The following is a 17,916-nucleotide window of genomic DNA, read 5'->3' on the forward strand; positions in this document are numbered from 1 at the left end:
GTAAAAACTCTCTGCCTTTTGTATGGGAGATCAAATTAAATCCTTTTGGTAATAGAGAATCAAAAGATTCCATAAAAAAATCCCTTTTTCTTTATTGAAAAATTAGATTTAAAATTTTTAAAAAATAATAATAAAATAAACATCAAGTAGAAAAAAAGAAAAGAAATCATAGTAAATTATATAACTAAATATCCTTTTAAATATCTATTCTACCTAGAAAACTTTATGACTTAAATGCCTTTCACCTCTTCTTGGACGTCAGTTTGGAAGGAGGTTTAAAAATGATTTTTTTTTTAACATAGTCTTTGTGCCATCATAACGATGATGTCACCTCTGTTCTGCACCCCCCTTGACTTTGTGCTTGTCATAACTTCTTAGAAAGTATGGGCTTTGGGATGAAGAGATTAGCTTTATGTTTAAAACTTTACATTTTCCCCCATGTCCCATCCCCTTATGTTTGAGCGCTCACCTTCTTTTCAGTGGATTAAACATTGTCGTGTTATAAATTCTACCTTCAAAAGGGGGTCGCATGGGTTTTGGGAGACCTGCCTTAGTACAACCTTGGGCAGAGCGCTATCCCAAGTGCAGCGCTTGGGAAGCGCTCATGCCTTTGGTCAAGAGGTCAATTTGACCTTGGTGTAGGGGGGGTAGGTGTTGTAGGGGTTAGTTTACGATAGTAAGGTGTTTTTAGTAAGTAAGTTAGTTTAGAATATGTTTTTATTAGTAGTTACTTTTGTTAATTTCTTTTTTTATATACTTGTAATTAAGTAAGTTTTAAATTTAAATTAAATTTGTTAATTGATATTAGTAGATAGTCAACTTATTTAAGTTTAAGTTAGTTATTCATTTTGTTAATTGTTTTAAATTATTTGTTTTAAAATTGTTTTTAGTTAGTAGCATATATTATGTTTTATAGTGACTTTATGTTATTGCTAATTTGTTATTACTTTTAAATTAGTTAAGTTGTAAACGTAAATTAATATAATTTTTTAGAAGTGTTAGTTTTTATAAATTGATGTTAAATTTGTTAAATGTATTTAGCTTTAGTATTGAAGTTAGTTTGAATTTTTGAGTATTAATTGGTTTTAAATTTAAGGTTATTGTCTATTTAAAATAAGTTAAAATGTAGATGTTATTTTCTTAGATGTTTTAGTAAACAAATCTTGAGGTCATCTACATCACTATTTAAATAACTTTTACTAAAATGTTGTATAAGAAATGTAAGAACATAACTTTATCAATATAAATCTAATAACAAATTTTTTAAAATTTTAGCGATGTATTCATCCACGAGAGTTTTAAACTTAAGATGAATCGTAGCAAACCTTCACTTCTCTTGCAAGAGATCAGATTAAAACTTAGAGCTTTTTAATTATTAAAAAAAAAAAATAATATTTTTTTGTGTGTTTTTGCCCTCGTAGTTTGGGCATGACAGTAAAGTCTCCAAAATTATTATTCCAAGCATCATTCTCTTAGTGTAGTTATCTATAAAGTCTCTAACATTATTGTTCCAAGCATCATTTTTTCAGTCTTGGTATCCATAAAGTCTAGTCCTCCTAAGCTTCAATTTGATCAATAGGTTGCATTCGTCATGGATGACAATAAGAATCCATCTATTATATTTGTCTTGGCTTGTACAAAAAAGAAAAAGAAACAATAGCCATAGGAATCCAAATATAGATTAGAAAATAGGAAGGGATTACACGACCAGTAGATCTACTATATATTTGTCTTGGCTCATGCAAGAAACCAAAAAAAAAAGATAATGTCAAATTATAATTCAACGTTTGACACCATTTTATTTATTTTTTAAATACTTCAACAAGCCAACAGAATTGTGATGGATTGTCATCACTCCCACAACATTTCCATCAGATTCCCATTGCAATTGTGATGGACTAATCTAATGGGTAGCCATTTCTCCCACAACACTACTATCAAATTCCCATCAAAATTGTGATAGACTAATCTGATGGGTAGCTGTCACTCCCACAACACTATTATCGCATACCCATCACAATTGTGATGACAAATTGAAAACTTAAGCCGTCGTATTCGTGATGGTCTACTATTGTAATTTGGATGGAATGAAGATGAACTCTTTCCTTTTCCTTCTTCCAAATTGCAATGGATTTAGGCATCAAAATTGTGATGGATGACCTTGACATCACAATTTGTGACAAAAAAATTCTGACACCCATCCAACAGAAGCCAATTCGTGGTACTATCACTTGGGTGATGGGTTTTTGTCTCAATTGCAATGGCTTACCATCATAATTTGGGCTCAAATGTAGCAGTGTGTCCAAATGGTCATGAAGAGTGATTTGATTTGATTTCATTTGCAACATTATCACTCATCCAATCAGATTTAACATGTGTTGAAACTCCACATTCTTCAAACAAAGGATTGGTTACCAAGCTGAAAGAATTGCTATGAAGGTGTTCATACACAAAGGACTGATCTATATTATCATAATCATCATCAAAAACTTCATTGGAATAAATGTTGAATGCATCAAATTTAATGTCATGAAATTCATTAGTACAAGAAGAAAACTCAAAATCTAAAACATGATCTTCATTACTACCCTCTTCACTACATGTGCAACCAAACATGAATTGTTTCTATAAAATTTCTCCTCTATTTTTGAACCAGAACATTTGGAATTATCATCATTTTTAACACTAATCTTTATGGGGGAAATTTCACCACAAATGTAATCAAAACCATCAAACATAGAAACACTATTGATGACACTTGAGAGACTTGGATTTGATTCTAAATTATTTGTTACAATAGTTTCTATACTCAATTTCAATGACTCTCTATTATGCAAGAAATCATGTTCATGAGTAGATTCTTTCTCACAACCAACACATTGAAAATAGTGAGGAAAAAGATCTAATATGCATAAAAAATTATGGGAGTAACTTCATCATAAGGAAAATCATAATCAACAAATGCAAAACCCTCTTTGATGACATTTAAAACTTTCAAACTTGAATATGCATGAATAGGAACAACATTATGTATATCCATATAAAATGTATAACCAACATCTAAAACTTTAGGCTGTTGTAAATTCTCCTCCTCACCATAATGTGCTGAAACAAAAACTTAGGAGAATTAGGATATACATCATATCTTTCATTTTTGTTCACCCAATTCTCATTTAAAACCATGTATGCTGGTGCCAAACACATTGAATCATCCTCAATGATCTCCTCTTCTTCTTCATGGCTTGGAACATGACTTGGCTCCTCTTCCTCACTTGAGATTAACTTGAAGTCTCATCAAATCTATACTCATCACAAAAAGTGTTACACCCACAACTATTGCATTCCTCACTTTCCATATACATGCTATCATAAAAATCTTCATCAGTTATGTACCCATTTTTTTTTAATGCTGATTGCATTCCTCTATTTCTTCACACTAAAAAGGCTCTTCTTCATAACCATGAGGCATATCATCACCTAAAGATTTGTCTCCTTCACAATTTTTAGAATTCTTACTAGCATTATCATGAGGCCTATTATAATATCAATTTTCAATTAGATAACTCTAAATCGTCTTCATAGTATTTACAATATGTTCAACCCTTTCTATCCTTAAACATGTTGACCAATTAACTGAATCATGTACAAATGCATTTAGAAAGACAATATTCCATGAGAATTACTTGGGTCTCAAAAAAATAGGAAGTTCAATAAGTGCCAATTTAAAACTCACATACAAGTGAATGTGATCATGATCTTCAAAACTTACAACTCCTAATCTTATGAAGGTAATAATCTAATCCTAAAGTTCTTTTCTCAACACAACAATATCTTCACACACACTTTCATAACTATAAGGAAACTTGAAACCAAAATATAATCATTTCCGCTTAACCCATAATAGATCTAAAATAAATAAGCAATTAAAATCTACATGCAAGAGAATAGACAACATACCCAAAAAAATGTTACACAAGATATACCTTGGGAAATCCTCATTGAGGAAAAAAACCTAGGCTCCAAAAGCATCCATCACCAAGTATTATTCAACAAAAACCATTGCAATACAACCATGGAAGCCTTCAAATTCATAGCCACCACCAAGAAATCCATGTGAACAAGCATGAATCTACACATCTCATGGCATGCTTCCAACCTTCACAATTGCTCCCTTGGCTAACCTGTCAAGCCTTGTCTTGCTCAACTTTCCCTTTTCCCTTTTGCCCTTCTCATACAACAACTAACCTTGTTGTTTCTTATATAGTATCAAGTCCCACAAAATCACCTAGTGGTATTACATAAACCATGTGCTACCTAACCCATTAAACAAACATTTAATATTGGACATTTAATTCTTTTCCCCAATATTACATAATTACATCAAATAATATCACATTGTTACAATACAAATCATCAAGTATATCCCATAAGAATCTTTACATGTTTCACGTCTATCTAGGTGCTCCTAGGTGCAACATTACATAATAAAATAAAATATTAAAATTTAAAAATATTATGCAATTTGTGCAGCACACATAATCTCAATAATCTCCCACTTGTATACATTGCATAGGGTCAATCTGTAGCCACATATATGAACAAGGGAACAATCCCTCCTAACATATCCACCATCATGGATCAAAATACACCATGTTCTCCATTCTAATAGCCACAACAAGATCAAAGTATCCAATATCTCAAATATGAATGATCCCACCTCCTATTATACCATTGCCATTGGACATACATAGAACCCATCCAAAGGGAAAGCCACCCAACCTATCACATAAAGAATTCATAAAATCTTGTACCAACTAAAAATCAAGTGTAAAAACCTAATCCAAAGGTAATCACATGTATCCGTAGTTGTCAAATATTTGTACCTAAAATAGTACCCACATCAAGTGCCAACCCATCCAACTACACATACCTCCAATGGTATACTAAGTGAATCTCACACCATCAACATATCCAATCTAAAACTTGCAATCACAAGCCTCAATAAAAATACCTACTACATATATGCCAAGAAGCTCCCAATACAAAAGACAATGTGAAATCTATAACTAATCCACTCACATCACCTCAAAGAAGTGAATCCATGTAGTATCAAGAACATCCATAACAGATTACCAATAACTTGCAAGAACAATTCTCATAACAAGTCTTCAACGCTCTCCCAAGTTCTCCACAACCAACAATAGAAAGAGATAAATGAATAACCATGCCATCTCTCACATGACTTACATGAACACAAACTAGTGATCACAATTTCCAACCAATCTCAAATCCAATGTAAGTGAAATTGAACATCCAAGTGATAACCAAGACCAAAGAGAAACCATGAAAATTATAACCTATATCATGTCCTTCAACACACACATCTAGATGTAAATTGTGCAAGTATGAAATCCTCCATATAAACCCAACCAAGAAGCCACAACAACACCCAAACCATACCATATAAATAATCATGGATATAAGCCTCTCATAAGAAGATCAAACTCATAAACCATTCCTAAACCAAGGAATGACCATTCCTAATCCAAGGAATATGCTTAACATAAAACCATCTCCCAAAATCAAGTAGCATAACAACATATGCACAAGGAGATAACAAAAAATAAACCATCTCTCAAATAAACCCTCTAAAACTAAATAATGTACCATAGCTCAAGATATATATCTTTGAAATATAAGCATAAACATAACAGCCCAAGGAGAAGTAATGGGCTATACCTCTCAAGTAGTAAATTTTCAAGTAGACTAAGAGTGGGGAATGATAATTCTCACCAAGATATCCAAGTCTCCAACCAAGAATTATCTAAGAAAAATCTCCTCTCAAGTCCATATCAGGTGAGTGCTCCTTGAACTTCCTACTAAAACCATCAACAGTCCTAACAAATAATTCTCTAATCCAAGAGAAGTTAGCATCACCACCATCTCTAAGTATCTGTGAGAACCTGTAACCAATCAATCCATGCCAACTCCAAATCCATCATAACAATATCATGAAGTATCCAATGAATTATCAATGTACTCAATACCAAGAAACTAAACCAAGATCAATAATAAAGTTCCAACCATGGCCTCAAGAACATAAGACTGAAAACATGATCTAACCATCTCAACCAAAGAGATAGCATGCTCTATATGAACATACTCTAACATGTCAAAACTCTAAATGAGTATCAAGAGTATACCATGAAATTATAATGAAACCATCCTCACACCAAGGATAACATGTAAAATGAAAGCATAAACCACAACTTTACCAAGAACCTCATGAGTCCTCAAGATGAAACCATCTCCACACACCATGAAGATAAAAAATGCACCATGCAAATGTCAAAGATGCTTCTATAGAAACAAGATCTAAGACAAACCTACAACATATGTAAATACTTAATACATATATCAATGCCAAGAACCCCCACTCAATTATGGTACCAACTCATCTATGACATTACAATAATCATCTCCTACATGATGATCCTCTAGGTCTACACTCACACAACCAAAGTATTAGTACCAAGTAAAACCAAGATCTCCAAACCAATAAGATACAAATCAAATTAGGAACTAATCCTACACTACCACCTCATCCCTATCACAAGCTCCCATTAAACTATGTATCCAAGCTATCCATGACATCATGATGAAAAACCATACTCTAACCACGAGAATTAAGAAATGCATCAAACCATCAAAGAACTCAAAGTGCACATCATGAGCTCCCTGAACAAAACCAAATAACCATGATCCTCAACCAAGAAGATATACTGCCATAACCAAATTAGGAATCCAAACCAAAGAACACCAAGGATGTACCTATATGTCCAATCATGTCATGCCAAAAATCCATGACACCATGATCACATCCATGAATTGAGAAACTAAATCTCAATGTGTTCACCTTGTCTCAATAAAATAGTCAACCATAATCCTCCACCATGACAATACTTGGTAACAACATCTCATCCTTCTACATGAATAAAAAATCAAAAGGTTGTGTGACTAAGGGAATAGTCAACCCAAATCCAAGTCACCAATCTGAATATGCATCAATAATGAAAGATCAATGGAAAAAGACAACCCATATCCAAGCCATAAATGTAACCTATAAGTATAGACCACTTACAACACTACACAACTTTTAGACCCAACAAGTCATCATACATATCCAAACCAAACATTGATAATCATATCATCATGAGACCAATATGAAATATGAATTGAGTATACAATGACATCAAATCCAAATATCCAAATTACACAATGTCACAAACTCACAATGTTACCATATTCAATATATATCATAAACTATTTAGATCAATATATCACCACATAAATCATGCTAAACCTACACCAAATTTGTATCAATGTCTAGAGCTCTCCACAACTTTTCAATGACTATTCAAAGTCCAAAATCTGACTCTATATGCTAGTTATGCCCAAATTTGTGCTTAAATAAAAAAAATCTAACTTTTAGGCCTCTAAAACCTAACAAAATGTCAAAATAATAGAACCAAACCTATACCAAGTTATAGTTCTTTGAATTAGCTTTCCAACGACTATAAGAAGTCCAAAATTTGATATCCTAAGTGAAAGCTATGGATATTTTACCAAGAGAGACTTTTTACCATTTTAACTGTAGGTTTTCACTTTTCTTTTTGGTGACAAAAATTTCAGTGGGATTAAATTTGATAATCATTATGGGCTAAAACTAAATTTTTTTTTGTAGTTTCTATCAACATGGTAAAACTAGGGCATATTATATATCAAAATTTATGGAAACATCAAGCTGGATCCAATGGCAATGTTTGTTTTTTCCAAGGAGGTCATTTATGCAAGCTCCCTCCTAAAACCCTCATTTAATGAAAAATCCAAAAAATCCTTTTGACAAAATTTCACTTGCCTAAAAAATATACCAACATCCATCATAATTGAAAATCTAAAACCATTAGATCTGCAATAAACAATCTCCAAAACTCATATATCTTATCCGTTCTTTTATCCTCTCATGCATTCCCATGGATTCAATCTAGGATTACAACAACAAAATCATAACTTTGATACCACTTGTAAGGAAACTTGCAACCAACATATAACCATTTCCACATAACTCATAATTGATCTAAAAGAAAATAAAAAATTAAAATCCACATGCAAGAGAGTAGAAAACATATCCATAAAATATGATATAAAATATACCCTAAGAAACCCTCATTGAGGAAAAAAACCTAGCCTCCAAAAGCATCTTCGCCATGTATTATTCAAAAAAAAAAATTACAATTCAACCATGCAAGCCTTTAAAGTCATATCATTGACCAAACGATCCATGTAAACAAGCATGAATCCACACATCCCATGCCATGATTCCAAACTCCACAAATGCTCCCTTGGCTACCTTGTCAAGCTTTGTCTTGCTCAATTTTCCTTTTTTCTTTTTCTAGTTCTCATACAAAAACCACCCTTGTGGTTGCTTATATAGTAGAAAGTCCCACAAAACCACCAAATGGTATTACATAAACCATGTGTTACCTAACCCATTGACCCCACATTTAGTATTGGACATTTAGTTCTTTTCTCCAATATTAAATAATTACATAAAATATTATCACAATGTTACAATACATCTCATTAAGTATATCCTATAGGGATCTTTACATGTTGCATGTCCATCTAGGTGCTCCTAGGTGCAACATTACATAATTTAAAAATAAAAATAAAAATAAATAAATATATAAATATATATATATATATATATATATATATATATATATATATATATATATATATATATATATATAATGCAATGTGTGCAACACACATAATCTCAAAAATAACTTGGTAAACAAATTTTAGATCTAAGATTTGAATCCATGTTAGTATTATACCTATTACTCCCAGTGCTAAAATCACTAAATAGAGGCACTTTCTACCACATGAAAGGAATGAAAATCAATATCTACTATAGACAATGGTGGATCTATGTTCAATTCTTTCAAAGGATTAGTCTTCAAAAGATTTGATCCTATCTAAAAATATTTTGATGATAAATTACAACAGTAATTCTTCTCTATCAAAATTCTTCATGCTTCAATCATAGACTTCAAAACTTAAATTAACCATACTGAAACTTATTTCAATGAAGTACATGAAAAACTATTTAATGATTCCCCTACTTAGTGCTATGATCACTTAATAGAGGAAACACTTTTGCATAACAAACGCTCATGAGAAGAGAAACTTCGTGAAAATGAAAAATACCTCAAAGAAATGATGGTTGAAAGGTCTTTGTTTGCTTGAAACAACTGTAGGTCTAAAATCTGACTTTTCACAAAACTTTTGTAGCACCCCATTACAAATATTTGAAGTCAATGAAATGTTTCAACCTTTGCCAAAAACATGCAACCAACTCTTCAAATCTTCTCTCCTGCTGTTGCAAGGTGATTACAAAATCATTTTAAGTAATGCATTGGTCTAGAGATTTATCATTTTAATTTCCACTTACACTTGGCAAGACAAGATTTGAGTCAATCTTGAAGATTGACACAAGCTGATTCAAAATGCAATAGATAAAGAACACTTTTTTTATTTATGTTTTTTTGAAATTCAACACCCTTAACAAGGATGAAACACCACACTTCTTGACTCTGAGATTGGACAATTGCAATAGGTATAAAAAATGGGAAACTCACATATGAATTTAGGAACATAAGTAATTGTGGATCTACAAAGGCACTCCTATCATGAATAAGGTAACAACTAGGAGGGCATGATTTCTAGCTAGGAAATGGAAAAAAAACATCACAACCTTATTGCTACAAGTAATTTTTTATTCATACCTTTTTTCCTATTGTAATGGATCTCTCTCTTTAAATTCTCAAGGTTTTTCTATTAGAAGAGTCCAATACAAGGCCCTAACAAAGTTACCATTTTGTTGGCTCCTGATTTAACTATGTTTGAATAACCAGGTAGCTGAAATGAAATGCATCTAAGGGCATCTATCTCCTATGTGTTAGAAATAGATAATAATAAGAGGGTGGGCATGAATTAGTATTCTACGAACTTTTTTGTGAATACATGTTACCATAAGTGACAACTATCAAAACATCTAATTGACCATATTGCTAATAATCTCCCCTTTTGGCATTAATGACAACATTTGGAAAAATTGGATAAGTCCCAAAATTATGTCATACATAACAAAACAAATAAAAGTAACTACACAAAAATTTTCTTCAAAACATAATAATTTTAATCATGTTTTGATGGATCATTACATTCCTTATCACTCCTTATATAGATACATAAGTATATTCCCCCTTACACATACAATATAATCATACAATTTTCCTTATAAATTAATACACCCCCTTTGACATCAATGGCAAAAGTGTCAAAAGTGTATAAAAAAACTAGGTGGTCTACTGCTGATCAACTTGATATTTTGGAAAAGCAATTTGCATATATAATTTTTAGTGTTTCCACTTCCTTCTTTACATCTTCATTAATTTCCTATCATCAGAAGAATTGCACTTCTTTTGTCCCTTAGCAAGGGCTTGATACCCTTCAAAATTTTGTCCAAGTCCTCCATAGAGTTCACTTCACATAATTTATTGATCATTGTTTCCCTCAACTTGGTGTTCTCCTCTATCATTATTTTCTTTCTATTCAATAGCCTATTAAATAGGTCCTCTGGAATCTTATTCTGAATGTTATCATATCTCTTATTTTACAAAATCATATTCCTCACTATGGATATTTTCTAGTTGCCTTCTACCCATATTATTGTATAAACTATAATACTTATTTAACTATACAAAATTGTCTTCATTAATGATTTGCATGTTAAGGTTTTCTACCTTTGGCTTCCATGTTTTCTTCCTTGCTAGTATCTTGCCTTCTTGTGCTACTTGCTTCACTAGTCTATCCTTAGTTTCATCCTTAAAATCCTTATAATCACTAACATGTAGATTCTTCCTTCCTTTACCTAGTCCACTTGTGGTTTTCTTAACCCTTTTCTTGGTGGATGTTGTAGGTTCTTGCTTCACCTTCACCAATCTCTCTGACTTGCTTTGTACAATAGGTGTTTCAATCTCTATTTGCCTCTGTGCTCTCACTAGTTGCACTTGTGCAACTGCTACATATGGTACCTATGAACTTGGTTCAGCAATAGTTACACATTCATTAGGTGCTGTAATAATAATAGGTGTTGATTCTATTACCTCAAATTACCCACTTTCCTTCATTTCAAGTGCAATTCCTTTGACTTCATTGAATTCTTCTCAAGTCATGTCTAACTCCTTAAGGATGAAGTCTATCACTTTCTCCACTTTCTTTATTCTTTCTATGCTATGAAGTTCAGAATGAACTTCTCTCAGTTTATCATCATAGGTTCCCCATACAGGGCACTCAGTATCCCTTTTTGATTGGAGTATGATCTGTGCATACCCTTTAATGAGTTGTAGACTCATTTCATAACCCATCGACTCAATAAACTTTATCCTTGGTTCAATTACCTCCATGCATGTGTTATCTATTTCCACCATGAAACATAAATCATCTTTATACTTTTCTACCATGGAAGGAGGTATTCTGTACCTCTATTTCATCTTAGTCTAGAAATTCTTCATCTTTCTATCTATGTCACTATCTCTGACATTTTCCAATTTAGCTCTATAAGACTAGTTACCATCTTCATTGTGTACTCATTACCTTCCCAATTTTTCATCCCTGGGAAATTTCTTGATGCATAGAAAAAAAAAATGAGTTAGTAAAGACTTAAATCTAAAGACTACATTCTTGGTCTTTTTTAGTTTTGCAATATTGTCCAGTAACTATAATCTGATTATCTCACACATATTCTTTTTTCTTTTCTTACTGCTATTACATAAGATGTGTGTAAGAATCCCGCTGGCATTGAGTTAACTCTTGAACCATGGTTAAAATTGTATCCTAAAATCTTACTCAATAACTTTACTCCTTTGTCTTGAATTGTATCAACCTTCATGTTTATTCCATCAAATCTAGTATTTAGGTTTGTTTCAACCATCTTCCTTACATTATTTTCATTTGTAGGGTTGCATCCCTCATCACTTAGTCCTGTAACCTTGTGAATTAGTTCATTATCAATTGTGACATGCACATTTCCTAACTAGAACATTTCATCATGAACCCTACTTAGAATAATTTTTGTCCAGTCACGATTATCAAACTTGGTATAAAACATATACTTTACCAGATTCAACTTGTTTAGGTGTGTATACTTAGATTTAAAACTTAGGTCATTATTACACATGACTCCTAAGTCCTTGTGTATATCCTCATCTCCTATACTCTCAATCTTACAATGGATGTAGCTTCTAATATCTTCTACGTGAAACACATTCTATGAGACTTATAAAAATACATCAAATGGGTCATCCACAAGATAAATAAATAAATGTTTGTTGAATACATAACTTGGCCTTTCACTAATATCATAAATCAACTATCTAGACATTGTATCTCTAACTGTACGAATTGAAAACTTAATTTGAGCTTCATTAAATACCTTAAAAGTTCTGTTTAGGGCTTCTGCAACTTTGTGCTTCAAGAATTTCTTTTTGCATTCCAAATTTTTGTCAAATCATTCTTCAATTTAGTCTAGACACTTCACATGATCAAATGGTTCTCACAATCTTTTTGTGTGATCCTTAAATCATTTCAAATCACACTTTGCATTAAATGCATACCTACCACAAATTTGGAAACTATCTCTGTTTACTAGTAACTTTGTTTTCTTTCTCATATCTTCTTGAGATCATATCTTTTCTTGTGCACTTGACCATAGTTTCATTTCTATGTCTTATACCTTCTATTAATTGCATAACATCTAATCATTTCTCTAGCATCAATTCTGACCAACTGATGCTCTATCTCTATTGCTAATGCTTTAATTCAAATAAGATGAGTCACAAATAATTGTTGACTTCAATCTCTCATTAGGTGCATCAAAATATTGTTCCTCCAAAACTGTATTAGAACTTTTTGGATCCTTAGCTTTCCCAAATGCTTCCTTGAATTCATGAACATGTTCCTTGATTGCTTCCTTCTGAGTATTATTATTGCTATTATCATTCTTCCTATTATTTTTGTTGTTGTTTCTTCTATGATTGGGGTTCCTATTGAAGTTTATTCTATCCATTCTACAATATCTCACTATGTGTCCAAAGTTATTACAAAACTGACATACAGGTGTATTCCTTCTTTGATTGGTTCCATTTGGATTATTAGGTGCTCTGCAATTCCTTGCAATGTGTTCAAGATTTTTACACTTGTAACATACAAACTATTTCTTTTCTCCATCAGATCTTCCTCCATCATTAGATCAGCTTTGTGATCTCACTCTTTTATTTCCTTTAGGGTTAGTTTTCCTAAAGATTCTACTATTTGCATTATTACCATCAAAATTAGGTTTCTTACAATTTATTGCTTTATGTCCATAACCATGACAATTATAATAATAGAAATTAGTAATAGCTTTGATAGACTTACCTATGCAATCTCTTTTCATATGATCAACATCATTACATATGAAACATATACCTTTGAATTCATGTCTCACTTCCTTGGGTGGTTCATCTTGCTTAGGTTTATCAAATTGACCTATTTTCTTAGGTTCATCATGTTTCATCGACCAATCTGATAATTCAATCTCTTTTGATACTTCAGTAGTTGTGCTTGATTCTACTTTACTCAGATCAGATTTTTTAGGGGATTCAACAACTAGATCTAGTTCTCTTCCAATTTCAACTTTCTTGGTTGATTTCTCTCCAATAAGTTATCCAAGTCATGTCTTTTCATAAGAAGGTCTCTAGTGAAATATCTGTTCATCAATTTTCTCACTACTGGAATAAAGTTTCTCTAATTGTTGCTTAGCTTGTGTCAATTCTCCTTACAGAATGGTATTGTAATTTTTCTAATTCTATGTGCTCAATATTAATAGAATCTAATTCAGATGTTACTTGATTCAATTGGGAGCTAAGGTCTATATTGTCATATTTCAGATTAGGTTCACTCTTACTACCATCTTTCTTAAGACTAAACTTAAGTTCCATAGTTTTCAACTCATGTTTCATGATCTCATTTTCTTTCAACTCATGTTTCATGATCTCATTTTCTTTCTTGAGATTTCCTACTTCATCATTTTCACTTGTCTACACATTTGATTCCTTACCAAATTCTAGATCATCAATCTTGTCTTTCAATTTGCCAATGTAAACTTTTGCATCTTCGTACCTATCTTTCAGGTTATCTCTTTCTTTTGTAAGAAGGTCAATCTGTTCAAGAGCTTCCTCAAGATTTCTATTTTATTGTTCTGTATCCATAGTGATCTTACTCAAGCCATTAATCTTCTTTAGAGTAGTTAGGCTCTAATACCAATTTTTAGAAATAGATAATACTAGGGGCGGGTGAATCAATATTCTACAAACTTTTTCCCACAACTGAATATTGTTAATTACTTTATAACTTGCATATAAAAGTAAACCAATAATGCTGAATAGTAAATATAACCATGCACAAAGAGAACTCATAAAATCATTATTTTTTAACAAGGGAAACCCTGACCAAGGGAAGATCCCATTGGGGATGATACCCACAAGATGATTCACTAAACAAAAGGATCTTGTTAAGGATATTGACCTTGTTACGAGTCTATGAAGTACATATAGTGTCTCAAGTACTTGTTAGAGGACTATGAATTTTTAGAATACTCAAACCTATTAGGAGTTTCTTTAACCCTATTAGGAGTTGGTAGATCAAATATAATGTATGCAAGAAGAGCCCACTACCCTAATATGAAATTATACAATTAAATTCTTCACAAGAGCAGATATACATACAATACTTTCTTACTGTTGTAATTCACACTTTCTTTGATCATACATTAGATCTCACATCACATAAGGCTCATATATCTTTCAAGATATCCATACAATATTTCACATGTCATATCTCATCACATCAACTTCACATCTCACATTATTTATCTATGCAACATAAGATCTTTACTTACACCTTGCAAATTAATGATTCTCTGCTTAGTCGACCTTCATGTCTTCACACACTTGATATAATATAAAATAAATTATGGATTAATATACAAAAATTTGGGTCATCGTGAATTAATAATTATTTTATTACCACAATAATTCCTTAAGTCATACAACTTAATTCTCTGTTATGCTCTGTTAAATACCCATACTAGTATTTCAACTATAACTTTCTTTGTACTATCTACACACATCTATGCACTTAACCACATCACCATTAAATTTTCATAAAGATATCATCAATTACACATAAGATAATTCAAAGTGTGTCATCCATACACATCATATTTTTCTCTTTGCTATTGCAAATTTTCTAACACTTGGACAATTTTCTAACTCTATATGCATAAATGAAATGCTGAATACATGTTGCCATAAATGAAAAATATCAAGACATATAATTAACCATATTTCCAACACTACGATGGATGCACTTTGAATAGAACTTGGGCCAACTATAAGGTTGTACTCCTTCTACACTTCAGGCTCTGCAAAACCTAGGTGGGTATACCTTGGATTCTCACAAATATAACTAATGCTAAAACATGTTTTAGAATCCACAAAAAGTAATTAAAACCCTTTATTATTCTATACTTATGCATAAAACTATATGTGTAGTAGCTAATCTGTCATGCCCGAAACTCAATAAGGCAAACAAAACAAGCACAACAAATTTTTTTTTTTTTTTTTTAATTTTTTTTTAAATTTTTTTTGTTTCAATTAATATTATTACTAGGATTAGACTTTACTAACTCAACTTTAAACTTAACATATGACATCAGTCAAACTATCAAGAACACCCTCAATTGAACAACACATCTTTATATTTTAATTCCCTACAATATTAACACTGAGACATCCTTCAGATAGACGTGGAGCTTTTACATTATTTATGCAATAAAATTCATCTCCATGATATCGGGTTCTCATCACACTATAACTTACTTAGACATATAAGGGTTATAATGGTTATCATTCTACTACGTTCTCTAACATTGGCTAAGCTTAATTGAAAACTAAATTTGGTGGATGTTGTTCGTTAGTAACAACATTACACATTCACTTTAATCATTAGTATTATAATAATTATTATTTTAAAATTGATGTATACTATTGAATCATACATTCATTTGAATGTTAATTGGAACTAAGTCTCATGAAGACTAGTTGATACTAACATCCTATGCAAATTTTATTTTAAAATTCATTTCAACTCGACCCCTACAATCTAATATAATAGTCTTTTTCTCTATCTAGTAAATCTATAAGGTACATTAAATTTTGATTAATAAATCTTCAATATCCTCCCAATAAATCTCTCTTCCTATAAATTCCCTAACTTCCTCTACTATATTAAAACAAGATATTAGTCATTAAACTAAAACTCCAATTATACTAATTCCTATTCACATAACTAAAGCCCAAATGAATTTCTTAACATATCTTTATTCTTCTTATTTACCAAAATATAATAATGAAATACATATTCCCTTAGTTTAACTCAATTTCCTATACTACAACCATGACACAAAACCATACCACCCTAGTTTCTTAGGTTCTAACCCCACATCTTACACATAATCATGACTATCTAAATACTTGCACTAGTCTCTAATCTAGTCCCTAGGCGTGGGTAAAAGGAATCTGCAGAATATACCTTCTTGTGGAGCGCCTAGTTTGCAAGTGGGACATCTTAAGTCAAAATTCATTAAAGGTTATTTTCCCTACTTTTATGCATTCCTTTAATATCACCTAAGGAAGCGCTATTTTCTTCCTCCAAGGTGTCATGTCATGTCAAATCCACAGTGCATGTCTTTTCTCACAATAGATAGGCGCCTAAACCAAGTTTAGAGTAGCAATAATGATGATGTAGGCTCTTTCTCCTAAGTGGAGACTACTTAGTATAAAGGTTATGTAGCTCACGTTTGTTAAAAGTTTCCTACCTTTCTTATTTAAAATGAGGCGCCCAAAATGGGACCAAATCTGACATAGGTCAGAACTCTCTTTTTAATGAAGTCAAGGAGGGATGACGCTATGTGGGGTTCATGTTCATTTGTATTTGAGTTTAGTCTCCTTTGTTCATTGCTTGCATTTACTATGGTTTTTGACTTGCTTTCTTTTCCCTTGAGGTGGCGACATATGTGATGATTACTTTTATTTTTAATATTTATTTTATTTATTTAATTTAATTTTTTTATTTTTTTTATTTTTTCTACATGTGTACTATATCCTAACTTGACTAAGACTACATGTCTTTTCCTAGATAAGGAGTAATGGAACTAGAGTAAGTTTTGGAGGGTTTAGAGTTATCTCATTCTTAGTTTAACTCTTAAGTCACCTAGGGTCCTAGATAGGATGCCAAGTATATTCTCTCACTAATATTTTATTGATCTGTATTCAAGAGAAAAAGGTTATTCTCTTTCCCATATATTTTCCAGAATGTTGAATGAGCTCTTACAGCAAGGTTAATATTATATACTAGGGCATTCATGCCAACCTTTTGAATTTCTATCCTTCATCCCAAAGGAGCTTTTATATATTATTTCCAAGATTATTATGAGTGATTGAACATAGTAATGATGGTCTAAAGAATTCTTTTAACCTTGATCATTCACTTATTATAATATATATGCAATTTACATGAGGACTTGGATATACAATGAATGTGCAATGAAACTAAAATACAAATAACATTTCATAATCCAAAGCTTTCAGTATTGCTATTCTTTCATGATGATGAAGTCCATTTCTACTATCCACATAGCGATGCAAAAATACAATAACTGAAGGAACAAGATAATTTATTCTCAAA

The sequence above is a fragment of the Cupressus sempervirens genome, chromosome 8, assembly GCF_028749045.1.
Source record: "Cupressus sempervirens isolate cs-2001-9-10 chromosome 8, ASM2874904v1, whole genome shotgun sequence".
Classification (NCBI taxonomy): Eukaryota; Viridiplantae; Streptophyta; class Pinopsida; order Cupressales; family Cupressaceae; genus Cupressus; species Cupressus sempervirens.